Here is a 27,982-nt window from a genome sequence, read left to right as displayed (position 1 = left end):
AATAATTTTAGAAACAAGGTTAAACATACATGGGCAAACAGAAATGTATGTCTTAAAAGAGGCTTAGAAGAGGCTTAACTCCTTCAGAAGTTTATATATGCCAACAAAAGAAAAACTTACCCAATCCCTCGATAGTTTTTTCCGAAGCTTTCTCCATTCATAAGCATGGAATGAGGTGCTTTTCTCCCTTCTTGAGAACTTCCCTAGCTTCTTAGCAATCCATCTGCTACCTTTCCACTACATCCTTTTCCTTTGTGTGTTGGCCTTCCTACAATATTGTACTCCTTAGGCAAAATTGTTTTAGTTTCTCAATTACTTGCTCTGACTTCTCCAATCCCTACGAATTAAAAAAAAGTAATTTTTGTTTGTTTAATGATTTTTTTTTGTCTAGTACTAAATCAACCCATCAAATAAATGGGTTAAGATTGTATTATTTGGTTATAAAAGAAGGTGAATGCATTATTTTTTTTAAAAACAATACTTAATGTATTTGATTTATTAATGAGTTTAGTCACTTTTAAAAATAATTTGAAAACGAAATACTGAAGTAATTAGTATCATAAATTTAAGATCAAACATGTTCTACATAGAATTATAATTTTCAAAATTTTCTAACTAGACAAGTAGATTCCGAATCAAGTAGGACACAATGTGTTAGATTTGTTAAAAGGTATATTAATTTTCAAAAAATAATTTTAAACTCAAAAAACTGTAAGGAAATTATAGAACTATCTTTATTTTACTCTAAGTATTGCTATTCAAGTCTGTGCCAACACAGGAGTTCGGATTTAATCTACAGATCTGTACTTATTTGAATAAGAAATTTGTGGTTTAATTAACTTCTCCAATCGCTTATAGTTTTTTCAGATGCTTTCTCCATTCCTAAGCATGGAATGTGGTGCTTTTTTCCCTTTCTAAGAGCTTCCCCTACTTTTAAGCAGGAGTCCATCTGCTACCCTTCCACTTAATCCTTTTCCTTTGCGTGTACGCCTGCCAAAATTGTATTCCCTTATTCCCTAATTAGCGAAATTATTTCAGTTTCTCAATTAGTTGCTCCAAGTCTCACCCTCCTGACCAATTTCCTCTTCTTCTCTTGCTTTCGTACCTCTCTCCCTAACTCACTCAAAACTAAGAAACAATGGAGGTTGTTGGAGAGGTTGTTCTCTCTGCTGGTCTTGAATTGTTGTTGAAAAAGCTAGTCTCCTCTGAGTTGCTCCAATTTGCTCGCCAACAGAAAGTCTATTCTGAACTCAAGAAATGGGAGGACAATTTGCTGACTGTGAATGAAGTGCTCGATGATGCTGAGATGAAGCAGATGACGTCGCCTGCAGTGAAAAACTGGCTATGCCAGCTCAGAGACTTGGCTTATGATGCAGAGGACGTACTGGATGAGTTCGCCACCGAGCTACTGCGACACAAGTTGATGGCAGAACGCCCTCAGACCCCCAACACTAGTAAGGTACGAAGCCTTATCCCCACTTGCTGTACTAGTTTCAATCCATGCCATGTCGTGTTTAATGTTAAGATGGGGTCTAAGATTAAGGAAATAACTAACCGCTTAGAAGAGCTTTCAACTAAAAATTTTGGGCTTGGGCTGCGAAAAGCCACAGTTGAGCTGGGTTTGGAGAGAGTTGATGGAGCAACTTCTACCTGGCAACGACCCCCCAGTACATCTTTGATTGATGAACCTGTTCACGGCAGGGATGATGACAAAAAGGTTATTATTGAGATGCTGTTGAAGGATGAAGGCGGTGAAAGCTACTTTGGGGTAATTCCCATTGTTGGCATAGGTGGGATGGGGAAAACTACACTCGCCCAGTTGGTATACAGGGATGATGAGATAGTCAACCATTTTGACCCAAAGGGGTGGGTCTGTGTATCAGATGAGAGTGATATAGTGAAAATAACAAATGCAATTCTTAATGCATTCTCTCCTCATCAAATCCATGATTTTAAAGACTTTAACCAACTCCAGCTCACATTGAGCAAGATTCTGGTTGGAAAAAGGTTTTTGCTAGTTTTGGACGATGTGTGGAACATTAACAATTATGAGCAATGGAGTCACTTACAGACCCCCTTTAAGTCGGGGGCTAGAGGAAGTAAAATTGTAGTAACGACACGTCATACAAATGTTGCATCATTGATGAGAGCAGACAACTACCACCACTTGCTCAAGCCTTTATCTAATGATGATTGTTGGAATGTATTTGTGAAACATGCATTTGAAAACAAAAATATCGATGAACATTTGAGATTGCTTGATACAAGGATCATAGAGAAATGCAGTGGCTTGCCCTTAGCAGCAAAGGTGCTCGGTGGGCTTCTACGCTCCAAACCACAGAATCAATGGGAACATGTACTGAGTAGCAAAATGTGGAATAGGAGTGGTGTTATCCCAGTGCTAAGATTAAGCTATCAACATCTCCCTTCACATCTAAAAAGATGTTTTGCTTACTGTGCATTGTTTCCAAAGGACTATGACTTTGAGCAAAAAGAGCTAATTTTATTATGGATGGCAGAGGGTTTAATTCATGAAGCAGAAGAAGAAAAATGTCAAATGGAAGATTTAGGTGCTGATTATTTTGATGAATTATTATCTCGATGTTTTTTCCAACCATCAAGCAATAGTAAATCCCAATTTATAATGCATGATTTGATCAATGATCTAGCTCAAGATGTTGCTACAGAAATATGCTTCAATTTAGAGAATATACATAAAACTTCTGAAATGACTCGTCATTTGTCATTCATACGTAGCGAGTATGATGTATTCAAAAAATTTGAAGTCCTTAATAAACCGGAGCAATTACGAACATTTGTTGCATTACCCGTCACTGTAAATAATGAGATGAAATGTTACTTAAGTACTAAGGTGCTTCATGGCTTGTTGCCAAAGTTGATACAATTAAGGGTGCTCTCTTTGAGTGGTTATGAAATAAATGAGTTGCCAAATTCGATTGCTGATTTGAAACATTTACGGTATCTTAATTTGTCTCATACTAAACTCAAATGGTTACCTGAAGCAGTGAGTAGTCTCTACAATTTACAATCATTGATATTATGCAATTGTATGGAACTCATTAAGTTGCCTATTTGCATTATGAATTTAACCAATCTTCGACATCTTGATATTAGTGGTTCAACTATGTTGGAAGAGATGCCTCCACAAGTTGGAAGCTTGGTAAATTTGCAAACATTGTCTAAGTTTTTTCTAAGCAAAGATAATGGGCCACGAATAAAAGAATTGAAGAACTTGTTGAATCTTCGAGGAGAGCTTGCCATTTTAGGGTTGGAAAATGTTTCGGATCCAAGAGATGCAATGTATGTCAATTTGAAGGAGATACCAAATATTGAAGACTTAATTATGGTATGGAGTGAAGATTCTGGTAATTCAAGGAATGAAAGTACTGAGATAGAGGTCCTTAAGTGGTTGCAACCTCATCAAAGTTTGAAAAAACTGGAAATTGCATTTTATGGTGGCTCAAAATTCCCGCATTGGATAGGAGATCCATCCTTCTCCAAAATGGTTTGTTTGGAACTTACAAATTGTAAAAATTGCACATCATTGCCAGCACTTGGGGGTTTACCTTTCCTCAGAGACTTGGTGATTGAAGGAATGAATCAAGTTAAAAGCATAGGTGATGGGTTCTATGGGGATACTGCAAACCCTTTTCGGTCTTTGGAATCTCTAAGATTTCGGAATATGGCAGAATGGAACAATTGGTTAATTCCCAAATTGGGACATGAGGAAACTAAAACATTGTTTCCTTGCCTTCGTGAGCTTAAAATCATAAGATGTCCAAAATTGATCAACTTACCTCATGAGTTACCTTCCCTTGTGACGCTTCATGTCAGAGAATGCCAAGAACTGGAAATGTCAATTCCACGACTTCCACTTCTTACTGAATTAATAGTAGTTGGGTCGTTAAAAAGTTGGGATGGTGATGTCCCCTCACTTACCCAATTATACATTTGGGGAATTTCGAGGCTGAGTTGTTTATGGGAAAGGCTTGCACAACGCTTACTGGTCCTTGAAGATCTGGGAATAACTGAATGTGATGAGTTGGCATGTTTGAGGAAGCCTGGATTTGGACTGGAAAACCTTGGTGGTCTGCGACGTTTATGGATCGATGGGTGTGATGGGGTTGTATCGTTGGAAGAGCAAGGGCTGCCTTGCAATCTTCAATACTTGGAAGTGAAGGGATGCTCCAACTTAGAGAAGCTGCCAAATGCATTGCACACCCTCACATCTCTTGCATATACGATAATTCATAATTGCCCGAAACTCGTGTCATTCCCAGAGACAGGTTTGCCGCCCATGCTAAGAGATCTTAGTGTGAGAAATTGTGAGGGTCTAGAGACACTACCTGATGGAATGATGATTGACAGTTGTGCCCTTGAGCAGGTGGTAATTAGAGATTGTCCATCTCTTATTGGCTTTCCGAAAGGGGAGCTACCTGTCACCCTTAAGAACCTGCTAATTGAAAATTGTGAGAAACTAGAGTCTCTACCTGAGGGAATTGACAACAACAACACTTGTCGTCTTGAATATCTACGTGTATGGGGATGTTCATCTCTCAAGTCCATTCCGAGAGGCTACTTTCCCTCCACACTTGAGACGCTTACCATTTGGAACTGCGAGCAATTGGAGTCGATTCCAGGGAATCTGCTGGAAAATCTCACATCTCTTCGACTTCTGACCATATGTAATTGTCCAGATGTGGTGTCCTCTCCAGAAGCGTTTTTGAACCCCAACCTTAAACAACTTCTTATTTCAGATTATGGGAATATGAGGTGGCCTCTATCTGGGTGGGGCCTCCGCACACTCACCTCACTTGATGAGCTCGGGATTCATGGCCCATTCCCAGATCTGCTTTCTTTTTCCGGCTCTCACCTACTTCTTCCTACATCTCTCACCTCTCTCGGGTTGGTAAATCTCCACAACTTGAAATCCGTAACCTCCATGGGTCTCCGAAGCCTTATGTCTCTTAAAAGTCTTGAATTCTACAGTTGCCCTAAGCTCCGGTCTTTTGTGCCAAAGGAAGGGCTACCACCAACACTTGCAAGACTTGTAATCCGGGAGTGTCCTATTCTAAAAAAGAGGTGCCTCAAGGGCAAAGGAAATGATTGGCCCAAGATTGGCCACATCCCCTATGTGGAAATAGATGAGATTGTACAACAATAACAGCTTCAATCAGGTACTCCCAATTCTTTGTAATCTTCCATCAAAGGTTCTACTTACTTATTGCTGCTTTCTCTGTAATATTTGAGTCTCCCTTTTGTTCACAATAAGTTGTGGAGTTTTGTGCTCAAAACCTCGACTCTCATGAATGTGCCCTTAGCTTTTTCCTTATTTTTCCAAAGGAAGGTCCCTACCCTCTTCCAAAACAGAGGTACTTATTAATGCATTGAATTGTAAGTTTTGATAGAACACAATTTTCACCATTTTCAACTAAAAATATCGCTTTCATTTTCTGATAATGATGGAATTTGTGCTGCACATTGATGTAGATAAAAGCAAAATTTCTGGCCATTGGTGCAGCTTATTTGCAAGGGGAAATATCCTAAACATGAAAGAGTTGTACTAAATGCACCATTCTTTTTTCATTTCAGGGTTTACACTTGCAATTCCAGTCTCCACTGTCAATTTTTTTTGGTAATCAAGTCCAAAAGTAGTTTTAAGGCCCTAGTAAATTTGGCACCAACTTCATTTCCTACCAAGGGATGGTCAGTTTTAGGGCCCAACTTCATTTCCTACAATAAGCTAAACAGTTTTGTACTAAAAAACTCACCTCTCTTGATTGTGTTCTTAGCTTGTTCCTTATTTTCTTAAGCAAGGCCTTCCTACCATAGTTTAATAACTGGATATTTGGCACTTTCAACTCAAAATATTGCTTTCAATTTCCAATAATGATGTCTTGTACATAAAGGATGGCAGGAAAAGGGATTGATGTAGATAAAAGGGAAATTTCCTGCCATTGATGCACCTTATTCATATCTGCAAGGGGAAATGCCCTACACATGAAAGGAGCTGTAATAAATGCACCATTCTTTTTTAATCTTGGGGTTTACATGTGATTCCAGTTTCATCTGTACAATTTTTTGCTAATCAGGTCCAAAAGAAATTTTAAGGCCCTATCAAATGTGGCACCAACTTCACTTCCTACCAAGGGATGGGCAGCTTGGCAAACTTGCAGAACCTAACCCACAACAAGAGGCCTTATATCTGGTGCTTCATTTTGCTTAAAGCCAGTATTCTATTTCAATTACCATTAATTAATAGAAGGTATTTCCGATTTTGTTTTAGTTCTATTTCATTCCAATCTAAATTTGCATCTTAGTATCTTAATAAAGCCCTTCTATCTGATTTTGTTTTGTACTTTATTCACACAGGAATTTTCCCTTACTAAACACCAAGGTTTTCTGGGATTCTGCCATCAGCTTGGAAATATGTATTGCAAAACGGGGGAGAGGTATAACTTTTTCAACTTTTGAACTGACCAACTTTCTCATCTTTTTTCCCTTTTTCTTTGTTGATGAGATTTTTTTCCCTTTTTTCTGCTTTTCCACTTAATTTTTTTTGACTAATTACATGACATTGTAAATGCTGTTGGCCTAGACCCTTACTACTGGCAACTGGTATGTCAAGCAGTTCAGGATGCAGAGAAAGGGCATATATCCCAGGTTGTTCTCTTTCTTATTCTCTCTCTTCTCACTTGTATTGATTTAAAATGTGCTCTTTCAAATTAAGGTCTTTGTAAGTAAGTTGTTGAAGGTAAAATCCCCTAATTGGGGCACATGATGATTGTAACCTAACCAGGTAAGGTGATATTTTATTACTGTCTTCCTAGCTTTCACATTTGCATATTTCTATATGGTTGCTTAGGCTTCTGCACCAAAATTCTTTTGACTTAGTGCTACATAATTTTTTTTTATTTTTATCATACTGTTTGCTACAATGGGCATGCTCTGCCCATGTGATACCAGAAGGTGAAGGTTGTGGATTAGTAAAAGACTTGACCCTGATGATTCATGTTACAAACTGATGAAGAAGAGAGTCCACTAATATCTCTAGTTAGTCTTTGTAAAATAATTACCTAGGCCCTCTTCCATAATCAGTTTGTATTTGGAGGCTCACTTCATGTAGCATTAATCTACCCAATCTAATAGGGATAAAAGGCCCTCTTTCATAATCAGTTTAGGGTTGAAGAGAGGGCAATTATTGGTTCAATCAACCTAGGGAAATGAGATTGAACCTCATGCCCTCCACTTCCCACCTTTTCTTTTATTTTTTATTTTTTCTCTTTATATTGAACCTCATGACCCTCTAGAAATGCCTCTCAGAATCATGGCAAGAAATTGGTGAATTGTAAAGAATAGCAGGACGGGTATTCTTTTGGACTTGATAACAACGAGAAGAATTTTAGTGGAGGTAGAATCAATTAGGCCTGCCCATGTAGCATCTCCAGCATTGCTTTGACTCTAAAGCTTTTTCAGATTCTTCCTACTTCTTTTCCATTTTTTGTCATGTGTTTGGCTGCACCTGCATGTTCTTTGTCGATATACATGACAAATAGTTATGTTATTAGTGCTTTTCATTTAGTGCTTCAATTTATATATATATATATATATATACATATATAGTCAGAATTTATTCCTTGAATATTAATCTATAAAGAATCCATATACCCTTGATTTTCACTTCTCTTTGCATTCCGTACTTATGCAATCTGTAATTATTGTTGCATTAGGGTTATTCTTCAGGTGTTGAAGACGTGGATGAGGTTCATACACCAGATTCTGACTATATTAAATAAGCTAAATCTTGGCAAGCATAGGGGGCCACAAGTAAATAGTTTTTCTTTCCATTAAGATGGTATACACAAACACATATTTATGTGTTGGTGTCTGATTTTATAATTTTCCACTCCTTATGTTATATAATTTATTTCCAGATTAGCATTTCACAAATGCATTGATGAAGTTACACAGAGCTGGTATAATTGGGGAGTTTGTAAGTATTTTTGTAAATGAGTTGGTAAATTCTTGTCTCCTAATTGTACTTTGTCTTAGTTTAATTTCTGTTTCTTATCTTCTTTTTTGCTTCACATTTGGTCAATGGAGAATATCCTATTGCAGTCCTTTTCCACATAAAAGAATTGCGATGGTGTAAGGCTGAATGAGTCCTAAGCTTCAACCCTTATTGCAAGAAGAATAGAGAAAGGACATATTCATCCATTGAAAGATTCATATTTTCTCTTAATAGGGGAATGAGCAGTCATGTTTCCCTCCTTATGACAAATTTTGCTTCTACACCTTTGCTAAATTTGAAAAAAGTTTTTTTTTTATTTTTTTATAATAATTATAAACTAATTTCCCCATTATATAGTGTGTAGCACGGCTTAAAAGGTTCCATTCTTGTGAAGTGAAAGAAATACAATCACCTTTTGCACTATTCTTCGTTGATTTTGGAGTTATGCATTATATAAAGTTTCATTAATGTTTCCATGATATTTTATGGTGAATCACATCCTTAAGACACAAAAAAGTATGATTTTATTATTATTATTATTATTATTTTTAATTTGTTCTGTTTTTGATATGATATGAGTTTTTTCTACTCATTTTCCCCCTTTTTATTTGGTATGGGCAGGTGGTCTTAATAGGGGTTCAAAGATGTCTCTTATTGGCTTTCTAGAAGGTGAGCTACCCACATTGACCCACCACCAACACTTGCAAGAGTTGTAATGGGGAGATGTCATATTCTAAAAGAGAGGTGCCTCAATGACAAAGGAAAATATTAGCCTAAGATTGCTCACATCCCCTATATGGAAATAGATGACATTATAAAACTACAACAAGTTCAACCAGGTACTCCCAATATATGGAAATAGTTGTGCCCTTGAGTACCTGAAAATTAAAGATTGCCCATCTCTTATTGGCTTTCCGAAAGGGGAGCTACCCACCACCCTTAAGAAGCTGATAATTATAAATTGTGAGAAGCTAGAGTCTCTACCTGAGGGAATTGACAACAACAACACTTGTCATCTTGAATATCTACATGTATGGGGATGTCCATCTCTCAAGTCCATTCCAAGAGGTTACTTTCCCTCGACACTTGAGACCCTTTCCATTTGGGACTGCCAGCAATTGGAGTCGATTCCAGGGAATATGCAGCAAAATCTCACATCTCTTCAAGTTTTGCAAATATGTAATTGTCGAGATGTGTTGTCCTCTCCAGAAGCGTTTTTGAACCCTAACCTTGAAGAACTTTGTATTTCAGATTGTGAGAATATGAGGTGGCCTCTATCTGGGTGGGGCCTCCACACACTCACCTCTCTTGATAAGCTCATGATTCAAGGCCCATTCCCAGATCTGCTTTTTATTTCCCAGCTCTCACCTTCTTCTTCCTACATCTATCACATGTCTCCGGTTGGTAAATCTCTACAACTTGAAATCCATAGCCTCCATAAGTCTCCAAAGCCTCATCTCTCTTAAAAGCCTTGAACTCTACAATTGCCCTAAGCTCTGGTCCTTTGTGCCCAAGGGCGGGCAACACTTGCAATACTTGAAATCTGGGAGTGTCCTATTCTAGAAAAGAGGTGTCTCAAGGACAAACGGAAAGATTGGCCCAAGATTGGCCACATCCCCTATGTGGAAATAAATGACATTGTACAACAATAACAGCTTCAATAAGGTACTCCTAATTCTCTGTAATCTTCCATCAAAGGTTCTACTTGCTAATTACTACTCTCTCTATAATATTTGAGTCGCCCTTTTGTTATGTAATCAGGGGTTCTCCTAATTTTTCAGAAGTTAGGCCTTCCTACCACAATTTAATACTGATATTTGGCATTGCCCTCTTCCAAAACAAAGGTGCGTATTAATGCATTGAATTGTAAGTTCTGATGGAACATAATTTTCACCATTTTCAACCCTAACATATTGCTTTCATTTTCTAATAATGATGGAATTTATGTTGCACAGAATTTCCTGCCATTCATATCTGCAAGGGTAAATACTAAATATCCTACACATGAAAGAAGATGTACTAAATGCCCCATTCTTTTCTAGTTTCTGGATTTACATGTGATTCAAGTTTTAAGGCCCTATCAAATTTGGGCAACAACTTCACTTCCCACCAAGGGATGGGCAAAAGGCCTTATGTTTGGTGCTTCTTTTTGTTTAAAGCTCAGTATACTGATTCAATCACCATTAATTGTTAAAAGGTATTTAAGATTTTGTTTTAGTTCTGTTTCATTCCAGTCTAAATTTGAATCTTATTATGTTAATGAAGCCCTTTTATTTAATTTTTTTTTCTGTACTTTAATCACACAGGAATGCTCCTTTATTTAACACCTTGGTTTTTTGGGATTCTGCCATCTTTTTGCAAATATGTAGTGCAAAAACGGGAGAGGTATAACTTTCTCAAACTTCTAAACTGACCATTGTATTTCATCAGATTGTTTTTAACTTTCTCATATTTTTCCCCTCAAATTTACATCTTTTTGACTAATTACATGATATTGTAGTTACTGTTGACCTAGAGAGGACCTTTCTACTAGCATCTGGTATGTCAAGCAGTTCAGGATACACAGAAAGGGCATATATCCCAGGTTGTTCTTTTTCTCATTATGTCTCTCCTCACTTGTATTAATTTCAAATGTGCTCATTCAAATTTATATTATCATAATATAAATTGAAGATAAAATCCCTTAATGAGAGGTGGTAGTTAGGTCTTTGTAAGTAAGTTGTTGAAGGTAAACCTTGGTGATGAGCCGGCATGTTTGAGGAAGCCTGGATTTGGGTTGGAAAACCTTGGTGGTTTATGGATGGATGGGTGTGATGGGGTTGTATCCTTGGACGAGCAAAGGCTGCCTTGCAATCTTCAATATTTGGAAGTGAAAGGATGTTTCAACTTAGAGAAGCTGTCAAATGCAATATGCACCCTCACATCTCTTATAGATTTGGTAATTTATAATTGCCAGAACTTGTGCCATTCCTAGAGACAAATATGTTGCCCATGCTAAGACTTCTTTTGGTGAAAAATTGTGAGCTTTTGGAGACGTTGGCCGATGGAATGGTGAGCACCAGATGTGCCTTTGAGTGCTTAGAAATTGTAGATTGTCCATCTCTTATTAGATTACCAAAAGGTAAGCTATCCACCACCCTTATCCACCACCCTTAAGAAGCTACTCATTATAGATTGCCAGAAACTAGAGTCTCTACCTGAGGGAATTATGCACCACACTTCAATTGACAGCAACAACACTTGTCGTCTTGAACAACTACATGTGTTGGGATGTTCGTCTCTCAAGTGCATTCCAAGAGGCAACTTTCCCTCCTTTCTTGAGATGCTTTTCATTTGGAATTGCAAGAAATTAGAGCCAATTCCAGGCAATATGCTGCAAAATCTCACAGCTCTTGGTATGTTGGGTCTATGTAATTGTCCAGATGTGAGGTTCTCTCCAAAAGAATATTGGACCACCAACCTTAAATAACTTGCGATTTCAGATTGTGAGAATATGAAGAAGCCTCTATCCTTTGTGCCAAAGGAAGGGCTGCCACCGTCACTTGCAAGACTTGTAATCATGCGTGTCCTATTCTAGAACAAATGAAAAGATTGGCCCAATATTGCCTACGCCCCCTAGATGGAAATAGATGGCATTGTCTAACAATAACAATTTCAATCAGTTACCCACAATTCTCTGCAATCTTCCACCAAATATTCTACTTGCTAATAACTTTCTTTCTCTAAAACGTTCTATTCTTCATGTTGTTCCGTATCTCAGTTCCACTTGTTAATTCAAATGATTTTATTATTTCTTAAAGAAGCTTAAAAGTCACACAGAAAGAGCACAGTACTTTATGTTTTCTTTGTTTATTTTCCTTTCCCCTTTTTAATCTTAATCATTAACAGTTCTTTTAAAATATTTGTCTTCAGATACTTGTTACAGAGGGGGTTGTGCTTAGCCAGTGTGTGACTCTGGAAACCCCACGTAAAATGTATGGCAACAACTGAGTCCTATCGATACTTGCAACATTACATAATCAAGAGAGATGTCCTATTCTAAAAAGGAGGTTCATGAAGAACAAAGGAAAAGAATGGCCCTAAATTGCTCATATCCTCCCATATCTGGAGATAGATTGCATTGTACAGCAGTAAAAAGGTCAATCAAGTACCCCAATTGATGATAGTCGCTCTTTTCTCTTGTTGCTCACATCCATCCTTCTATCTGATTGGAAATTTAGTTCTCTAATTCATCAGTTATGTGCAACAATTTATATTTGCATTAAAAAATTTTCTGAATATATATTCAAAATGAAATGCTCTTGATTTTATTTTTTTGCCTTTTACATTGAAAACATGTAACTCTTTTTCATTATTATGCTAACAGAAAGGAATATTGAGTTTCATCCTGCAGATTCCATGTCTGAAGTGAATGTGGTGTTGGTTGTTCATTCTCTAATATGGTGATGGTGAAAAGAAGATGAAAGGGCCTAGGAAAAGCATGGTACATATGCTATTTTCATTTTTTATCTTATATTTCCTATTTTAATTTTAAAATAAAATGGCTACTGGGCCATGCCTTTTTAATCATATCAACATGGAAAAGCAGTCAAAAAGAGTTGGAAAAACAACCTGCTTATGATTACATTCGTTGGTCTGCCTATAGATCTTGGGTTGGATATGGTGCAGAGGAAGATTTTTACAAACAAACCTATTTAAGGTATTTGGGACTATCCTCTTCCAAACACAGGTGATTATTAGTCTATTGAATTGTAAGTCTGATATAAAAAACAATCTCCATTTCTAACTCAAAATATTGCTTTTGCTTCTTGATAATGATGGAATTCACTTTTTAGATGCAGGATGGCAATCAAAGGGACTGATGTAGATGAAAGCAAAATTCATGGCCATTGATGCGGCTTATTAGCATCTGCAAAGGTAAATATCCTAAACATGAAAGAGCGGTACTAAATGCATCATTCTAGGCCATGTAAATTTTTAAAAAAATTTTAAATCAGGTCCAAAAAGAGTTTTAAGCCCAATCAAATTTGCCAGCAGCTTCACATGGCAATAATTTTACATAGAGATACATGGTTGATACACCTATTAAAATTCTTGTTGCATTTTTTCTTTCTTTCTTTTTTCCGTTTTCAATATGCTTCAATTTCATGATGCAAGGGGCCTTACATCTGGTGGTTCATTTTGCTTAAAGCCAGAATACTATTTCCATCACCATTAATAAATACAAGGTAATTAAGATTTTGCTTGAGTTCTGTTTGATTTTAAACCAAATTTGCATCTTATTATGCTAATGAAGCCTCTTATTTGATTTTACTGTGTACCTTAATCACTCAGGCATGCTCCCTAATTTATTATTCCCTTTGCTTGGAAATATGTACTACAAGAAAGCAAGAGGTATCACTCTCTCAAACTTTTCAATTGCCTAGTAATATGGTTCATTTTAACATGTAGCATTTCTCATCAAACCTTTGAAACTACTTGGAAATATAGTTGAACACCGTGTTTCTCATCTTTTGTTCCTTTTTTCTGCTTATGCATACAAGGCAACAAGCTAAAAGAGCCTTAGGGTGTGTTTGGAGTTGTTTTCAAAAATGGTTTTCTATTTTTAAGAAAAAAAAAAGTCATAACATGTTTGATAATCAGAAAACAAAAAACAAAGTGTTTTCCAAGAATATATTTTAATTGTTTTTGGTGGTTTTAACTTTTTTCTAAATATTGTTTTAAAAATAATTATACAAATATGGAGAATGATTGAAAATTAAGTATTTACAAATTAAAGTTATTTAAAAAAATATTTAAAAATATAGAAAATAGGTTAAACACATTTCAGATTTTCAAACAAGATTTGTCAAATTTATAGGAAGTGAATTGGCATTTTCCTCAAAACTTTGATTTTGCTTTTTAATATTTTATTCTATTTTATGACAACAGTATTTTCTTGTACCTCTCCCTTAAATTTGAAACTAGTTTTTCTGATTTTTTGATTGGTGAGTATAACCTAATTTAATTTCCCCATCATAGTAGGACTAAAAAGTGGAGATTCTTATGGAATGAAAGAAATGCAATCAACTCTCACACTATGATGAACTGTGAGCATATTTGAATATTTTGATGGTATTTATTCTATTTCACCAAATACTAATGGAAAGTTATTCATTACTTGAATCATTCTAACAAGCAATTGAGCTGGTACATCACAAACTGAATTGATAGGACAATGATAGTGACAATATTCTTAGCAAGTTTGGGTCATGTATTACGTATAAGGTTTCTTCAGTTTTTACAAGATGTTTTATGGTGAATTACACCCTTATGACACACGCAAACCCAAAAAAAAAAAGGATTTTAAGTCATTTCTTTTTTTCCCTTTTGTTAATTTGGTATGGGCAGGTGGTCTTAACAAAGGAGCTCAATGAGTTAGAACTACAGCCTCACTGTCCCAAAGTGAAACGGTCAAAGCTTGTAATAAGCTCCAGCTAAGGTAGGTAACTGTTACTATATTCTGCTTGTTTTCTTGTCATATTCAATTGGGTGAATAACAAGTCTAATATGAAAAAATTTAAAAAAAAATACTATATGCTCTTTTAGAATTCTAGAAGTGTGTCCTTTAAGTGAAATTTATTTTTGTCTTATCTGCTTTTTAGAGTCTATGAAAAAAATTATTCAATTCTATGCAAAAATTTATTTTATATCTATTTTTATCTTCTAAGTTTGCTTTTGAGATGTTTTCTTTCCATATATGGAATGGTTATAATTTTAATATTTTGTGCTATGGATCAAGCTTAATCTTTAAAAATGACAATCATTTTGAATATTATCTGCTCTATAGGAAGCTCCTACAACCAGGTCATATTCCTAATTGACTCTGTTTTTGAGAAATCAGGATACTTTGGGTGGATTTTCCTTCACATGAATAATTGTAAGTTTGATAATTTGTGAGCATTCGTACTGTAGATACTTGTGACAAAGTTTGTCTTAAGAATAGGATGAATTCTCATTATTACTCACTAGATGTTTTTTTGCAATTAACATAAGGATTCATCTTCTAAAGTACTCTTGGGAGTGAGGAATCCTTCTCAAAAGCCTTGGAATCGAGCACAAATTTGAAATTTCAATCTGCAATGAGGTAAAGAGCAAAGGATTCATGTTATTTAGTGGCTTACTTTAGATGGTATATTCATTGTGACAAGAAGAAGTTTTAATGCAGTCTTTGATCTTGTTTAGATATACTTTTAAAGAAAAAAAAACAAAAATAACAATTATTTCTAAAAAGTAGAAACTCTTGTACAAAAAGTATAGACTTACCTTTTATTTTTTTTTTAAATTACATAAAAAAATTTTAAAATTTGAGGTAAGAAAACATTTTTAATACTTCAAAATTTTAAACAATTTTTAAAACTATTATCATGTGAATGTAAGTCTTTAATTCTTTTTGTATTTTTATATAAACAAGCTATTTTCTCCTTTTAAAAATATAAAACAGTAAATGCATCTAAGCAAATACTTAATTACACGTTTGTCTCTTGGTAATTCAACTCCTCTATGCTCTCTCTTATTATTTTATTGCCTCTGTTTTGAATTTTAGGATATGGGCCTGGTTTCATCCAAAAGCTTCCTATAGTTGACTAATTCATGAATTTGAAAATTTTGGCGGATAGAAGAACAAGCACATATCTTCTGCAAGCATTTGAAAACTTGTGCATCAGTGCATCAATGGTTGTACTAGTGCTCATGGAGATTCAAATATGTGAAATGGTAATTGTGAGATTGAAATCCTGACCATGAGACTAGCAGACGAGTCTTGGTGAACTTGAGAGTTTTGCCATTCTCTTTCCTTGTGGATCATTCTCAATACAAGTTGTTCTCCCATTATGTTTTAACAGTATGTAATACTCTAAATGGTAAATTATGCCTCAGTTGATCATCTTTGAATTACAATTAGATGTTATTAATGTTTACTTCAACAACTACATAATCTATAGTTTATTTTTAGTTTCCTTATTTACTAAAAACTACCTAATAAGATTAAGTAGCTAAGTCACATTTCTCTGCTATGTACATATTTTCTCTATTTAAGTTCACTTGCTATTAACAACATCAACTAATATAAAAAGATTCAGTTTTGGGTTACAAACTTCATTGCTATTATAAAAACTATTTTGTAACAAGTTCAAGTAGTGACCCATCAATCTTTTGCAATTTTTGAAGAAGAAATGTTAGTAGTACTTGTCGTTTGAGAAAATTTCCCTATGGTACATCTATTTTAAAATCTATCTGGATTTAAAAGGAAAAAAGAAAGAAAGAAAGAAAGAGAGAAAGAGAGAAAGTTAACCCTCAACGACCTAATACCACATAGGTCCATGTGGTGATCTAAATTATTTTCTAAGTATCCAACTAAGAAGAAATGAGGGTGGATTATTCTTGGATATAATGCAAAATAATGATGATTAATATTAAAAATATTGATAATATTATCTCTCTTATTATTAAAAAATCTTTTACTTTTTGATGATTTGAAATACTTTTTATCAAATGTAAGTCATATTTGTGATAAAGTATTTTAAGTTATTTTTAAACTAACATGTTGCATCATATAAGGATGCTCAAAATGATCAAACCAGTTTGGTAGGCCATAAAAGTGAAAAAGTTTACAACATTGGTATGTAAATATATGAAGACTACGAAAAATGTTTTTCAAAGTGAGTTACAACATATGAGGTGTGGACATGCTTGTTGAGACAAAACTCTCAAAAGCATGACATAATGTAACAAAATAAAATTTTATTAATACATATATATATATATATATATATATATATATATATATATTATAATTTTTTTCTCCAATATTCTATCCATGTTTGCATTGATCTTTATTTAAGCATTCAAGTTTCCATCACTTTTATCATACATGGCTTGGGTGCAATAAAAGTTGCATGAAATATCTAAGTTATGTATTTCTTGCAAGTTGATGAATTGTTCATAACCAATTCGTGGACTTAGGCAATCCATTTGAGGTAATATATACTAACTCTTAATTGGAGGAATAAGGACTTGTTTGTCGGGGATAAAACCCAAACAAATCATGACATCATGTAACAAATCATATTTTAGTTTTCACTATTATATTCTCATTTGTATTAATACTTGTTTGAGCATTCGAGTTTACATTATACATGACTTAAGAACATTAGAAGTTTCATGAAAGATCCAAATCATAAAGTCCTTATAAGTTGATGAATTGTTCATAGTTTATAACTTACACAATCCTTCTAAGGTTGTAGTGAACTATCTCATAATTGGAGGAATGACTTATCTTAGTTATCGGGTTAGAATATACAATATCATCTTATGGGATCAGTGTGACTTGCATTGCCAGGGGACATCTTCTTTTCTGGCTGGACGTGATAGCCACATTTATGAGATGTAAAGTTTGCCTCACTTTGGACTTGGGAAGTGTCATTCCAAGGTGGACAAACTCAGCCACGCTCAAATTAATGGATGATGCATTACCTATGGAAGGAAATGGCATTTGCAAGGATTTAGGCTACCTGGGCAACCCAGCAGAGTGACATCAAAATCAGTAAAGCCTAAGTCTTCAACTGTGCAAGCAAATGGCAACTTCTGATCTTGTATTAGTACACCAGTGCCATGTCAGTCATCCGCACCAACAGAATAGTCACCTAAGCCTCCCCGGGGCCCATTTTTCCAACTCCTGCATTACATGGCCACCTTTTCCTCTTGCTACTTTTCTTTTATTTTTCTTTGTGATCTTATATGTTTTGAATTGGTTTCAAACTTTCTTTTTTTCTATTAAAATAATCTCAGTTTTTTAAATTTCATCCTTTGGAGATACTAGAAAATAAAATTCAGTTTTGATAAACTAGTTGCCATTTTTTTTTTTCCGTTTTTCATGTTTTTAATAAGCATGAATACCATTTTACAATTTAAAAATAATGAAATATATGGAATTAATTCATGCAAAAATAAATTGATCATTGGTGGGGCCCAACACATGAGACATTCTCCATTCGTTTGTTGATTCTGATTGCTATATTTATTCAATATTAATTTATTTTTGCCTTGCTCTATGACTTACGTGAGATATTTTGTGCTTGTCATTATTGAGTTAACCATGTTTTTCATGCAAACACTATTGATTTGCTGCTCAAGTATGCTCCCATCTTCATCTTAATTATTTATTCATTAATGTGCAAGATTTGCTTTCATTCTATATGGTCTTTGGTATCCACAATTAATTGATCATTTGTCACACTTGTCTTAACTGATTAGTAGAAACCTAATTTTTAGGGTTTAGATGGGTGTTACGGTCTATCGTTGTACCTTCTTGATAGGTAACCTGATCACTAGACCTCGACTCAATTTTTCTCAGACTTGTATTTTCCTTCATGAGTCACACTTATAGTTTTTCTCTATTATTTTGTTTTTCCCTTTAAAAATGATAAATAAATGGTGTCTCCAAAAATAATTTTCAAAAAATCAAAATTTTCACAATAAAAAACAAGTCTCACCATAGAGTGGGGACGCATGCAAAAGATGCGAGGTCCATACCAACCTATCTAATCAAGGTCAACCTCTCTAATCAAAGGCCGACTCCTATATTAGCTACTACCAACATTAAAATAGGACAACGTAGAAGAGGATAAGTCGACCTCTCCATCCATGGGTTGGCCCCTCTTTTTGCTACCTTGGGCATCATTTTAATGCATGTTCTACAATTTTACCTTGCCACTGTCCATCATAAATATGATTTGAAAACCATAAAATGTGAAGATCTAAAATTGGAATTGTGTCAAATGCTCTTCATCCACGAAAATAACTTAACAAAATTTTCTATAGCTAAAATTGGATGTTGCCAATTAATGAATAAGTGAAATTACAAAATAGAAAACATGAGTAAAAGAGATTTCTAATATTATGAAGTGGAACAAAAACATAAGCAAATGTTCCTCATTGACCAAACACATTAAGAAGCTCAATGATTCTATTTTTTAAAGAAATATGCATGGCAAAGAGACTGTAAAACAAAAGTTTGACTAATTTCGGTTTTGTTAATAACAAAACAAGGTTTGAAACTAATAATTTATTTTAAGTGTTTTTTAGCAAGAGTAATTCCAAAGAACCAATCACAACAACATAATAAAGTGAAATCAAGAAAAAAGAGAAGACCTTAAAGAGGAAATCAAGCAAGACTCATGTCTAGGATCTTTTTATAAAATTGTTGATGCACTAGGTTCAAAGTGCATTTTATTTTTATTCAAGTACCTAAAATCATCCAATTTTCTAAATCGACTTTATTCTTTTATAAAGTAATGAAGAATCTTTCTAAATGAAAACCAACTACTATTCATGTTTAAAAGGTCTTTAAAATGAAAAGGAGTTTATCTACCTAGGTTTTCCTAAGAATTTTGTGAAAATTATAGAATTCATTTATGCATATTTCAATGAATTTTACACGTCAAAATTAAAATTGATTATTTCAAGGATAAAAACTCATATTTTGACATATATTTCATCATTTAAATGGGTACTTTTTTCAATATTATGTTTTCATATTAAAATAATTTGAGTCATTAAAAGTCATTTATGTATCAATTTTCCATATTTTGCATATGTTTGATTGAAGTGACTCAATTGGTTGAATTGGTTATTGTTCACTCAATTGATTGAGGATTGGTAGAATTGGTTGAGCTCCTATGATGTAATAGTCATTTTTTTGTATCTTCTATCACCCAAAACTAGTGACCAATTGCTTTGTGTACCATTTATTATAGATTTTTTATTCCATTGTACCAATTTATAAACTAGAAGTTATATTCTTGCCAAATCTTTTCTCATATACCTTGTGAGGTAGGCTCATGTGTGGGGTAATACTTGAGGAATTCCAAATGTGGTGTGATCTTAAAGGTGTTTTGTAAATGGTGCTTGAAATCATTTTCTAAAAGAGTACTTGGAGTCACAAGTTTAAAAGGATTGATTAGAATTATAATCCAATTGTGAAACTTGAAGACTCGGATTGAAGCTTTGATTTATAGAACCCTCACTCAATTAAAAGTTTAAGGAGATGGATGTAGGCGGACTTGTGCCGAACCATTCATAAAAACTAGTACTTGCATTTGTGTTTTCTCCACGTACTTGCAATATCACTTACTTTCTAAATTTAAATTTGTAAAAAGTGACTATTACTATTCACCTCTTTTGTAAAGTGATTAATTACCTTACATTGGTATACCTCAAATTGTAATAAAAACCACAAAACATAAGAACAACAAAATCAAACACTTATCCTATAGGATAGTGTGAATACTTATATAAAACCAAATCAGATTTTTTATTCAAGCCTTCTTGAAAGGGAACAATGATAATCATATAGCAAAAAAGCTTGAAGAAAGAATTAAGGTCATATGCAAAGAGCTCGTCTTTTTTCCTTTGTTAGGGCATTGTTTTTGGGAAAAGTTATGAAGGAGACATGAGGAAATGTGCGGAAATTCATTTTTCATTTTTTATTTTTTTTTAAAGTCCAAGTGTTTTGATTACGTGGCATTTGACGGCAATCCCACATCGAATTGCTTATGTGGCTGGAGGAGTATGGGCAAATATGGAATTCTTATTTTAACATCCTTGAAGTGCTTATTTGAGAGACCATTTCTACATGATGTAGCTGGTATTTGCCCTTAGGATTTTCTAAACATAGAGCAGTGTGTATCATACTCTCTCTTCAGTAATTGAATGGCAGTACACACCACATCAACCACCACAGCAATCCACACCTCTTGGTCAATTCTTCACATTATTTTTTAAACCCTCACATACAATTGGCTATAATATAACATGGAGTTGCATGCATAATTGATCTTTTTATATCAAACAGCATATGTTTCCATGTTTAAATAATTTTATTTTACGAGGTTGTTTCCCAACTTCTCCATTAAAATTTGTATTAGTTTATATATTTTCCAAACACGGATCAGTGCAGCCCATGTGCCCCTCTCTCTGCCACGCTTTCCTTTTCCAAACCTTGTTGACCCAGCAACCACCATTGCAATCTACACCAGTTGCTCACGTCTGCGCTGATAAAATTTTCAATCTCGCTTGTTTCTTTTGTCTCCACTGCCTGCCCTTCGATTTCTGGAAAGAACTAGCCGATGGAGGTTGTTGGAGAGTCTGTTCTTTCTGCTGCCCTCCAAGTTCTGTTCGGTAAGTTGGTTTTCCCTGAGTTGCTCAACTTTGCTCTGCAAGAGGGGGTCATTGCTGAACTTGAAAACTGGAAGGAGAAACTGATGATGATTAATGAAGTGCTGGACGAAGCTGAGGAGAAGCAGCATCAAAGCCGTCCGTGAAAAACTGGCTTGACAATCTCCGAGACTTGGCTTACGACATGGAAGATGTGCTGGATGAGTTCGCGACCGAGCTGTTGCGACGCAGGTTGATGTCAGAAGGTGCTGATCAGGTGGCCACCACAAGTAAGGTACGGAGCCTCATCCCGACTTGCTTTACTGGTTTCAATCCTGTTGATGAAGTTAAGTTTAATATTGAGATGGGGACCAAGATCAGGAAATCACTAGGCGGTTAGGCGATAGTTCAACCCGGAAAGCTGAGCTGGGTTTTGATATGGTCCCGGGTGTTGAAACAAGTTGGGAAGTTTTGCATCTGGAGCAGCTTCTACTTGGCAACGACCCCCTTCTACATCTTTGATTAACGAAGCTGTTCACGGCAGGGATAAAGATAAAGAAGTCATTATTGAGATGCTGTTGAAGGATGAAGCAGGTGAAAGCAACTTTGGGTAATTCCCATTGTAGGTATAGGTGGGATGGGGAAAACTACACTGGCCCAGTTGATATACAGGGATGAAGAAATAGTGAAGCATTTTGAGCCAAGGGTGTGGGTGTGTGTATCAGATGAGAGAGATGTAGAGAAGTTAACGAAGATAATTCTCAATGCCGTCTCTCCGAATGAAGTCCGTGATGGGGATAACTTTAATCAAGTGCAGCTCAAGTTAAGCAATAACCTGGCTGGAAAAAGGTTTTTGCTAGTTTTGGACGATGTGTGGAACATCAACAATTATGAGCGATGCCAATGAACATCCAAATTTGGAATTAATTCAACAAAGGATCGTAGAGAAATGTAGTGGCCTGCCCTAAGCAGCAAAGATGCTTGGTGGGCTTCTACGCTCCGAACCACAGGATCGATGGGAACGTGTACTGAGTAGAAAAATTTGGAATAAGAGTGGTGTTTTGCCAGTGCTAAGATTAAGCTATCAACATCTCCCTTCACATCTAAAAAGATGTTTTGCTTATTGTGAGTTGTTTTCAAAGGACTATGGATTTAAGCAAAAAGAGCTAATTTTATTGTGGATGGCAGGGGATTTAATTCACCAAGCAGAAGAAGATAACTGTCAAATGGAAGAAGATCTAGGTGTTGATTATTTTAATGAATTGTTATCAAGATGCTTTTTCCAACCATCAAGTGATAGTAAATCCAAATTCATAATGCATGACTTGATTAATGATCTTACTCAAGAAGTTGCTACAAAAATATGTTTCAATTTCGAGAATATACATAAGGTCTCTCAAAGGACTCGTCATTTATCATTCGTGCGTGGTGAGTATGATGTGTTCAGAAAATTTGAAGTCCTCAATAAACCAGAGCAATTAAGAACATTTGTTGCACTACCCATCACACTAGATACTAAGAAGAAATGCTACTTAAGTAATAAGGTGCTTCATGGCTTGTTGCCAAAGTTGGGACAATTGAGGGTGCTCTCTTTGAGTGGTTATGAAATAAATGAGTTACGGGTCAATTGGTGATTTGAAACATTTACGATTTCTTAATCTTGTCTTCTACAAAAATCAAACAGTTACCTAAAACAGTGAGTGGTCTTTACAACTTACAATAGTTGATAGTATGCAATTGTGTGCAACTTATTAATTTACCTATGAGCATCATAAATTTAATTAATCTTCGCCATCTTGATATTAGAGGTTCAACTATGTTGAAAAAGATGCCTCCACAAGTTGGCAAGTTGATAAATTTGCAAATGTTGAATAGGTATTTTCTAAGCAAGGGTAATGTGTCACAAATAAAAGAATTGAAGAACTTGTTGAATCTCCGATGAGAGCTTAGCATTTCAGGTTTGGAGAATATTTTGGATCCAAGAGATGCGAGGTATGTCAATTTGAAGGAGGGATGGGATATTGAAGTCTTAATCATGGTATGGAGTGAAAAGTATGGAAATTCAAGGAATGAAAGCACCGAGATAGAGGTCCTTAAGTGGTTGCAACCTCATCAAAGTTTGCAAAAACTGGATATTAGATTTTATGGTGGCTTAAAATTCCCAAATTGGATAGGAGATCCATCCTTCTCCAAAATAGTGTATCTAGATCTTATAAATTGTAAAAATTGCACATCTTTGCAGGGGGACTACCTTTCCTCAAAAACTTGGTGATTGAAGGCATGAATGAAGTTAAAAGCATAGGCGATGAGTTCTATAGGGAGACTGCGAATCCTTTTTAGGCTTTAGAACATCTGAGATTTGAGAAAATGCCCTAATGGAAAGATTGGTTAATTCCTAAATAGGGTCATGAGGAAACCCAAGCATTGTTTCCTTGCCTCTGTGAGCTTATAATAATAAAATGTCCAAAACTCATCAACTTATCTCATGAGTTACCTTCCCTTGTGACGCTTCATGTTCAAGAATGCCAAGAATCAGAAATTTCAATTCCACGACTTCCATTTCTTATTAAAATAATAGTAGTTGGGTTGTTAAAAAGTTGGGTTGTTGATGTCCCCTCACTCACCCAATTATACATTTAGAAGATTTCAAGCCTGAGTTGTTTATGGGAAAGGCTTGCACGGAGCTTAATAGCCATTGAAGATCTGGGAATTGCTGAATGTGATGAACTGGCATGTTTGAGGAAGCCTGGATTTGAACTGGAAAACCTTGGTGGTCTGCGACATTCATGGATCAAAGGGTGTCATGGGGTTGTATCCTTGGAAGAGCAGGGGCTGCCTTGCCATCTTCAATACTGGGAAGTGAATGGATGTTACAACTTAGAGAAGCTGCCTAACGCATTACACACCTTCACATCTCTTACAGATTTGCTAATTCATAATTGCCCAAAACTGCAGTTGTATACTTAAGTACGTGGAGATTAAAGAGTGTCCATTTTTTATTGAATTTCCAAAAGGTGAGCTACCCGCCACCCTCAAGAAGTTGACGATTGAAGATTGTAGGAGACTAGAGTCTCTACTTGAGGGAATTGACAGCAACAACACTTGTCGACTTGAATGGCTACATGTATGGGGATGTCCATCTCTCAAGTCCATTCCAAGAGGCTACTTTCCCTCCACACTTGAGATACTTTCCATTTGGGACTGCGAGCAATTGGAGTCGATTCCAAGGAATCTGCTGCAAAATCTCACATTTCTTCGACTTCTGAACATATGTAATTGTCCAGATGTGGTGTCCTCTCCAGAAGCGTTTTTGAACCCTAACCTTAAACAACTTTCTATTTCAGATTGTGAGAATATGAGGTGGTCTCCATCTGGGTGGGGCCTCGACACACTCACCTCTCTTGGTGAGCTATTTATTCAAGGCCCATTCCGAGATCTGCTTTCTTTTTCTGGCTCTCACCTTCTTCTTCCTACTTCTCTCACCACTCTCCGGTTGGGAAATCTCCGCAATTTGAAATCCATAGCCTCCACAAGTCTACAAAGCCTCATCTCTCTTAAAACCCTTGAATTCCACATTTGCCCTAAGTTCCGGTCCTTTATGCCAAATGAAGGGCTGCCAGCAACACTTGCAAAACTTGTAATCAGGGAATGTCCCGTTCTAAAAGGGCGGTGCCTCAAGGACAAAGGAAAAGATTGGCCTAAGATTGCCCACATCCCCTACGTGCAAATAGATGGCATTGTACAACAATTAAAAAGCAAATAATAACTTCAATCAGGTACTCTCAATTCTCTGTAATCTTCCATCAAAAGTTCGACATTCTAATTGCTACTGTCTCTATAATATTTGAGCCTCCCTTTTGTTCTGTAATCAGGGGTTTAACATGGTCAACAATAAGCTACGATGTTTTGTGCTCAAAACTTCGACTCTCACGAATGTGTGCCCTTAGCTTTTTCCTTGCTTTTAGGATGACAGGCCTTCCTACCTTAGTTTAATAACTGGGTATTTGGCACTGCCCTCTTCCAAAATAGAGGTGCGTATTAATGCATTGAATTGTAAGTTCTGATAGAACACAATTTCACGATTTTCAACTCAACATATTGCTTTCATTTTCTAATAATATTGATGGAATTTATGTTGCACATATAGGATTGCAGGAAAAGGGATTGATGTAGAGATGAAAGTAAAATTCCCTGCCATTTGTATCTGCAAGGGTAAATACAAAATTCCTACTAAGGGATGGGCAGCTTGGTCAACTTGTAGAACTAACCCACAACAATGGACCCTGAATCTGGTACTCCTTTTTGCTTAAAGCCAGTAAACAATTTCAATCACCATTACTTAATAAAAGCTATTCATGATTTTGTTTTAGTTCCGTTTCATTCCAATCTAAATTTGAATCTCATTATGTTAATGAAGCCCTTTTATTTTATTTTGTTTTGTACTTTAATCACACAGGAATGCTCCCTTATTCAATGCCTAGGTTTTCTAGGATTCTGGCATTTACTTGGAAATATGTATTGCAAAAATGGGAGAGGTATAACTTTCTCAAAATTTGAAACTGAACATTGCATTTCATCAGGTTGTCTTTAACTTTCTCATCTTTTTTCTCTCTTTCTGCTTATGCCACTTCAACTTTTTTGACTAATTACATGACATTGTAATTGTTGTTGGCCTAGATAGTACCCTTTCTACTGGGAATTGGTATGTCAAGTGGTTCAGGATGCACAGAAAGGGAATATATCCCAGGTTGTTCTTTTTCTCATTATCTCTCTTCTCACTTTTATTGATTTCAAATGTGTTCTTTCAGATTTATATTAACATAATATAAATTGAAGATAAAATCCTCTAATGACAGGTGGTAGTTAGGTCTTTGTAAGTTAGTCGTTGAAAGTAAATAAGAGAGGGCAATTATTGGTTCAATCAACAATTAATACCTCGACATGTGCTTTGGTCTAGGTGCAAGAAATGAGATTGAACAATGCCCTCCCTCTGCTTCCCGCCTTTTCTTTTCTTTGTATTTTTTATTTTTTATTCTTATTTCTTTCATTTTTTTTCTCTTTATATTTGTTGAAATTTGGCATTCAAAGATAGGGTTTTAATTTAGGAAAGTATTTTAGGAATAAAAAAATGAGAGATCATTTAGGATATTTCCTTAGGATTCAGTTTCCTAATTTTAGGAAAGAATCAAGCTAGATTGATATTTTCTTATTCTGTCATTTTGTGTATATATATGTGTATGATGTGTACCGAATAATCATCAATAAAAAGGAATTAAAAAATTCTTCATGGTATCAGAGCCAGTTTTCTGAAACCCTAATCCCTTCTGGCCGCCTCTTACTCAGGCCATCATTCATTTCGGCCAAGTCTCTCTGGCCATCTCTCAATCCGACCATCTCTCTCTCTGGCCATCTCTCATTTCGGCCATCAGTCCCTGTTCTCAGAGCCAAGGGAGAAAACGTTTTTCAGTCGGTCGACTCGTCGTTAGAAAACATTCACCGCCGGTGACTTTTCCGGCGAATTTTTCCGACGACGTCTTTTTCCCACACCGCAAGGAGCGCCTGGAGGAGATCACCAATTTTTCCCAAAGCACCGGAGCCAGAAAACCACCCACGCGCCGACCACGTGCGTTTTTCTGGTCGACGACTGTATCTCACGCGTCGGCGCATGAGGACGTGTGAGCCACTTTCCGGTGACGCGCTTCCTCCTCCAGCCTCGCTTGACGCCGACTAGCCACCCTTCATACCAGTTCTGCCATCCGAGCCTTGCACATACCTCTTTTGGAGTTCTTTTGCCTCCGCGGGCCCTCCGAACAGTTTTTCCGGCGTCCTCCGGCTATTTTTTTCTCAACCCCAATCCCTGTACGTGCCTTGGGAATTGTTCTTCTACCTTTCCGGTGGTGCCACGGTTGTTTTTCTTTTCCATTAGGCCGGTATCTCTGATTTTCTCTCTCTAACCATATTCGGCTGTCTTCCTCATCTTCATGACAAAATACGGAATGACATCATCACAAGTATCCAGCGTCATGACACCAAAATCAGGGGGCAGTTCTGAAATTCCAAACCTTGGTGGCAGTGATTCCTCTTCTATTCTCATCACAGGACACAAATTAAATGGCCATAACTATTTATAGTGGTCACAATCTGTGTTGCTGTTCATTTGCGGTAAAGGAAATGATGAGTACCTCATTGGAGAAGCAGCCATGCCAGAAACTACAGAACCGGGTTTCAGGAAGTGGAAGATTGAAAACAGCATGATCATGTCATGGCTTATCAATTCCATGAACAATGACATATGTGAAAATTTTTTGCTGTTTAGGACTGCAAAGGACATTTGGGATGCAGCCAAAGAAACTTACTCAAGTTCTAAAAATACTTCAAAACTTTTTCAGGTTGAATCAGCCCTACATGACTTCCGCCAAGGAGAGCAGTCAGTTACTTAGTATTACAACACACTCACAAGGTATTGGCAGCAACTTGACTTATTCGAGACTCATGGAAATGTTCGGATGATGCAGCAACATACAGGAAAATTGTGGAACAAAAGAGACTGTTCAAGTTTTTCCTAGGACTAAACAGGGAATTGGATGATGTTAGAGGCCGAATCATGGGCATTAAACCCCTGCCAAGTCTTAGGGAGGTTTTTTCAGAGGTTAGGCGTGAAGAAAGTAGAAAGAAAGTGATGATGGGATCCAAAGAGCAACCTGCCCCAACATTATATGCCTTTGCCCTTGCTGCTCGGTCATTTAATAGTAGTGG

General features: G+C 36.0%; 1 long non-coding RNA gene across 50 annotated transcripts in view; it reads left to right on the top strand.

Moving 5' to 3' along the window:
- Positions 1 to 873: 873 nt before the first annotated feature.
- LOC104878210 (putative disease resistance protein At3g14460) overlaps positions 874 to 27,982 on the top strand; it is a 92,941-nt gene continuing 65,832 nt past the window's right edge. For 28 of the 50 annotated variants that reach the window (XR_009466121.1, XR_009466126.1, XR_009466119.1 and 25 more), the window contains exon 1: positions 874 to 5,198. This is a non-coding gene — a long non-coding RNA (putative disease resistance protein At3g14460). Of the gene's footprint in view, positions 5,199 to 5,224; positions 5,394 to 6,113; positions 6,287 to 6,393; positions 6,474 to 6,619; positions 6,685 to 7,751; positions 7,877 to 7,955; positions 8,039 to 8,653; positions 9,698 to 9,793; positions 9,877 to 9,987; positions 10,230 to 10,338; positions 10,418 to 10,532; positions 10,617 to 11,944; positions 12,268 to 12,398; positions 12,516 to 12,620; positions 12,784 to 12,867; positions 12,950 to 13,189; positions 13,261 to 13,366; positions 13,427 to 14,422; positions 14,514 to 14,861; positions 14,952 to 15,067; positions 15,159 to 15,617; positions 15,957 to 27,982 lie in introns of those variants that run through there. The other 22 variants (XR_009466120.1, XR_009466143.1, XR_009466136.1 and 19 more) reach the window with 22 other exon arrangements.

The sequence above is a fragment of the Vitis vinifera genome, chromosome 7 (genome assembly GCF_030704535.1).
Source record: "Vitis vinifera cultivar Pinot Noir 40024 chromosome 7, ASM3070453v1".
NCBI classification, from domain to species: Eukaryota; Viridiplantae; Streptophyta; class Magnoliopsida; order Vitales; family Vitaceae; genus Vitis; species Vitis vinifera.
This window is presented reverse-complemented; position numbering and strand designations above follow the sequence as displayed.